This window comes from Pelobates fuscus, chromosome 1, assembly GCF_036172605.1.
Source record: "Pelobates fuscus isolate aPelFus1 chromosome 1, aPelFus1.pri, whole genome shotgun sequence".
NCBI lineage: Eukaryota > Metazoa > Chordata > Amphibia > Anura > Pelobatidae > Pelobates > Pelobates fuscus.
Window position 1 is genome coordinate 144,537,671 of NC_086317.1, and position 6,000 is coordinate 144,543,670.

Here is a 6,000-nt window from a genome sequence, read left to right on the forward strand (position 1 = left end):
GGTATCAGGCAAAGGTAAACATCTCTAATGAGACAGGAAGGGGTGTTTTATAAATCCCTACATACTTATTAACCCTAAATAGGGCTATAAAACATACAAATCACCTTGCCGGTATCAGCTAAAAGGCAAATTTCTCTGTTGAGACAGGAAGGGGTGCTGCCCCTACATACTTATAAACTCTTAATAAGACAAACATTGGGTGGCTGGCAGCAATGTAACATAGCTGTGTGATACAAAAATCATATACAAACAATACATTTTACTCTTTGCCTATTCTGGCAGCTTGGGATACAGTTTAATGCATTATCTAAGAATGGGTTGGAAAGATTTACTTTTGTTAAATGACACACCTCTAAACTTTTCACAAAAGGACACTTTAAATTTAAGGTTGTGTCCACAGGCTGTTCTGAGACATTTTACGTAATGTACTAATAACAATTTTGCAACTAATCAGCACTTTAGAACAAGAAAATTGTATCTTATTTATACACACTGATATCTGAACACATTTACTGTAGTTTTTAACGATATGGAACTCCTAGAAATGAGGAACGTTAGGATAGATACAAGGGGGGTTTTGGCTCAAACTAGGGACGGTCTCTCATAAATAGGACTACTTGGAAATTATGGACCACAACTAATTCCACTGAAAGTTTTTTTTAATGCCACCTACATAAGCCACTCAGATAGTACATAATTTTATTATTTTCACATGTCAGTATGGTGACAGAGAGAGTCATTACAGTAGAAATACACACATGGTCTGTGAAAATCCCGAAAACCCCGGAAATGATAAATCATTGGGAAATTACAAAAAAAAAATGAATACCCAGCATTTTTGGCTAGGTTGGTGACCAAAATAAAATACTGATACTAAACACTCATATGGGTCTACTTTCTACAAATATATATTTTTGTTATTATGGATTCTGAGGCTGCTAATAAAGTCTCAGCATGCCTAATTTTCACTACTGGGAGTAAAGAGTGTATCGATTGTGAGTTATTTTAATTGCACTAGTTGTGTAAAAGTTACTATAAGAAAACCTTTGAAATGATTTTTTAATTTTGTACATAACTAGTATTGTATTAAAACAAGTTGTTGATTTTTAATGTTGTACATAATTAGTATTGTGTTAAATATACATATAGGTTATGTTTATGACAGCTATTTTTTTTTATCTGTCATGTAAGAATATATATATACACTCCTAAAGTGAAAGTTAGGCTTCTTGAAAAGCAAAAAGTATTCTTTTATGCAAAGCTCCTTTTTTTTTTTTTACTCTCTCTTATGTTCAGAAAGTTCATGTGTTTTGGAAAAAATACAGTTATCAGGTTTCTCTAGTTCAGAATGACACCTAAATAAACCAAATGTATCATGAGGAACACACTGTCATTTTGGCCATATAAGAGACATAATGGAGTTCATCAAATAGTACATTAACCCCTTAAGGACAGAGCTTCAGAAGCTTGTCTTTCACTTAATGACAACAGCATTTTTTGCATATTTTGCTGTTTGCGTTCAATGGCAATTTGAATGTTACTAATTTATTGCACCGATGCATATTATATACCATTTTTTAAAGGACAGAAAGGGCTTTAATTTGATGTAACATATATATATATACATAAATGCTTATTTATTGTAAAAAAAATACAGAAAAATGCAAAAAAAATTGAAAAATGTTTTTTTTTTTACAGTTTTTGCAATAATAATGTGTGCACAATTCGTGCAGGTTAAGGAAAGTAATTAAAAATAAATTCATTTAGTTGTTCTGATTTACAGAATATATAATGTGTCTGGGATTTTAAGTTTTTTTTTGGTAGTCACAGGTCACAAAGCACAAGGAGTAAAATAAACTTTTAATGTGGAGCGATTTTAGAATTTGGTATGTTTGTCTTGTAAGCTTAATAGCCACAAAAGAAAATAAAATTGCCACACAAAAGTATATATTTATATAAAGTAGACACCACAGGCTATTTACCTAAGGTTGTTTTGACACTTTCTACGTAGCCATTTCACCGCCATCCTCTGCTAAATATTGGAGTCAAATTGTGTTTTTTGGGGGGTTTTGGCACACATACTTATAACAAAGAACTTCTCATGTGTATTTTGATGGTGTGTGCTATTCCTGTTCAGTTACATCTGCTGAGTAAAATGACACCCCCATTGCATGTCTTTGGCACTATTTTGTGAAGCTACAGTTCCATATAGGAGACCTGTCCTTTTCAGTATTCACAGTCGAATTTTGAGAGACGGATTTAAGGAGCCTATGCTTCCATTTGGTGTATTATAGTAGTTTGACTCTTTTACCATTTGTAAAAGTAGACACTCCAGGGTATCTCATAAGGTGCATATTGTGCCTTAACATGCCCACATTTTTTCACCAATATATGCCAAAGTATGTGGTAAAAAATAATTTTGTGCATTTTATACATACGATTGCATTTTTGCTGGGCATTTTGTATATTTCATATGTGCCACTAAGTTCAAACCCCCCAAATTATGCTCAGCTAAGTCTTCTGAGTAAAAGGACACCCCAATTGTATGTCTTAGGCACTATTTCGTGAAGCTACAGTGCCATATAGGAGACCTGTCCTTTTCAGTATTCACAGTAGAATTTTGAGAGACGGATTTAATGAGCCTATGCTTCCATTTGGGGTATTATAACAGTTTGACTGTTCAAAAAAAAAAAAAAAAAAAACACAAAGGCCTACCATTTGTAAAGTAGACACTCCAGGGTATCTCATAAGGTGCATATTGTGCCTTAGCATGCCCCCATTTTTTCACCAATATATGCCAAAGTATGTGGTAAAAAATAATTTCGGGCATTTATTTTAAATACGGATTGCATTTTTGCTGGGCATTTTGTATATTTCAATTGTGCCACTAAGTTCAAAACCCCCAAATTATGCTCAGCTAAGTCTTCTGAGTAAAAAGACACCCTCAATGAATGTCTTTGGCACTATTTTGTGAAGCTACAGTGCCATATAGGAGACCAAGCCATATCAGTTTTTACCGAACTTTAAATTTTTAAGCTCGGCTAATGTACAATTTCCAAGCATCTTCGAAGGTTTTAAATTCAAACTACCCCACAAAGGTCTACCATTTCTTAAAGTAGACACCCCAGGGTATTTCAAAAGGCATATTTTGAACCTTAGCGTGGGATAATTTTTCCGCTAGCTTGTACCAAGTGTAGTGGTAATAAGAGTTTTTTCTTCCTTTTTGACACACAAAGTGAGTTTGCACAGTATATTTTGAAAACCTTATGTGTACTACCACTGTATAATACTTCATATGTTGCTCAGCTATGTCTGCTGAGTACAAAAATACCCCCGTATGTACCTTTGCCAGGTATATGTGGATATTGAAGGGGCACATTTGAGACGCAGCCATTCAGTTTTTTTCTAACTTTGAAGTTTTTAGCTGTGTCCATATTGCAATTTGGAGTAGTTTAGATGGTTGATTATTGAAACTTCCCTACAGACACATACTATTTATTAAAGAATACACCCTGGGGTAATTCAAAAGGCATATTTTGAACCTTAGCGTGGGATCATTTTTTCTCTAGTTTGTTCCAGGTGTAGTGGTAATGAGCGTTTTTAAATGTATTTTTTAACTTTTTAAAACTTTTTTAACTTTTTAAACTATTTTTTAAACTTTTGTTTTGCTTATTAATTTTTTTAAAGTTCCTAAACTTTCTTAAAACTTTTCTTTACAGATTTAACATTTTTATAAGCTTTTTTTTTACCTTAACCCCTAACTAGCAGTAAGCAGCACTAACAGGAAATTCCCCATTTTCCCATAACTCCCACCCACCCCAGCTAGCAAAATATTTAATTATACAATATTTAAATTAGTTAATTAAATAAATTGAACCCCTGAGGGTTAAAAAAGAAATAAAAGTTCATCGTCAGGGGTTAAAAAAAATTAGATCACAGTATAATACTGTGATCTGTATTTTGATCACTGTAGGCAGTGATTGACTGGCAGGGAAGGGGTTATTTTTTATTTGGACTGGGTAAAGGGGTGTGTGTTTTTTTATTTTTTACTTAAACGTTAATAAAACTTTTTTTAACTTAATTTTTTAACTTTTTAAAGCTTATTTTAAAACTTTTTTCAACGTTAACCCCTAGTTAGCCTAACACCAAATCTAGGGGGTATGAGGTTTCCGAACCTGAAATTGTATTACTACACTACAATTTTAACCAACATAGTTTCTATTAACCCACATAGATATACTCCACAATGGGTGGCAATAGAATAATATTGCTGTGGAACCCAGGACCTTTATTCTTTAATATGGCTTCCCCAACAAAAACGGAAAGTAACCCCTGACATACTACACTCGACAAGACTTTTACTTAAAATCTGGGACAGTAATAGAGGAAGCTTATGCTCAGGGCACCCATGGTCATTGGCAACCCCCATAAAAAGTTTGTATAGTTGTAAGGAAACATTTCCTTATTTACAATGGCATAGAAAGGGAATTACACATATTTCTAAACTCTACACGATAGAGGGGTTAAAGTCCTCTCCAACCGGAATTTACACTCCTTCCACAATCTAAATCTGCATATTGGCAGATTAAAGCTCTTTTGTCTAACAATAATTTATATGTAGGACACCGAATAACTCGAAAGATAGTTACGAAATTTGAAGAGATGTGTATAGCACTTACCCCACCTAGGAAAGTATTATCGCTCTGTTATAACACTAACAAATCCAAGAGAAACAGCAACATCAAAATTTATGATAGATTGGCAAACTGATATCCAAGAAACTATATAAGAAGATGAATGGAACAACATTTTTACGGCACATATGATAATGTCCTCATGTACAGGACACTTTGAAATATCACGGAAAATCCTAAACAGATGGTATATGGTACCTACTCGCATGCATGCAATTTACTCTGAAGTACAAGATACATGTTGGAGATGCCACTCTTATAAAGGAACTATGCTTCATATATGGTGGACATGTGAAAGAGTTAATAGTTTATGGAGAGAGGTCGAAACAATGATTCAAGAGGTGACGTCTCATAAGTTGGATCACACACCGAAAATGTTACTTCTCAAAGCTTTTCCGGACAACATCCCTAAATCTATGCGTAAACTCATTTCTTTATTATTAACTATAGTGTCAATTCTTATAGTTAGAAACTGGAAGACTACAAGCTTACCCTCAACCGGTGGCGTACACATGACCCATGGGGCCCCGGTGCGAAAATTGATCCATGCCCCCCCCCCCCCGTGCTTACTCTGGCGGGCACCTGGTCGCAGGGGTTGCAGGGCTGCGACCCCTGCGACCGCGGTATGTACGCCAGTACATGCAGATGCACACACACTTAAAGGACCACTACAGACACCCAGATCACATCACCTCAATGAAGTGGTCTGGGTGTCAGGTCCCTCTAGTTTTAACTCTGCAGCTGAAAACATAACAGTTTCAGAGAAACTGCTATGTTTTACTGAGGGTTAATCCAGCCTCTAGTGGCTGTCTCACTGACAGCCGCTAGAGGCGCTTCCGAGATTCTAAGACACTGAACGTCCATAGAAAAGCAGCATTTAGTAATGCTTTCCTATGGGCGGTTTGAATGCGTGCGCGGCTCTTGCCGCGCATGCGCATTCGGAGCTGAGAGGCGGAGGGATCCCCTGTGCCAAGGGAGTCCGGCGCTGGAGAAAGGTAAGTGCTGAAGACACACACACACACACTCTCAAGAACAGACGCATACACACTAGCTAACAGACACAAACATTTACTGACAGAGACACACTCAGCGACAGACTTACATACCCACTCACTTACAAAACATACACTCTCACTGACAAACACACACTCACTAACAGACATCAAACAGACTCACTAACACACACACACACGCACACAAACACACTCAGTAACAGAAACACACAGTAACACACTCACTGACACTCACTAGCAGACACACACTCAACAGACACACTCACTCACTGACAGTCACTAGCAGACACAAA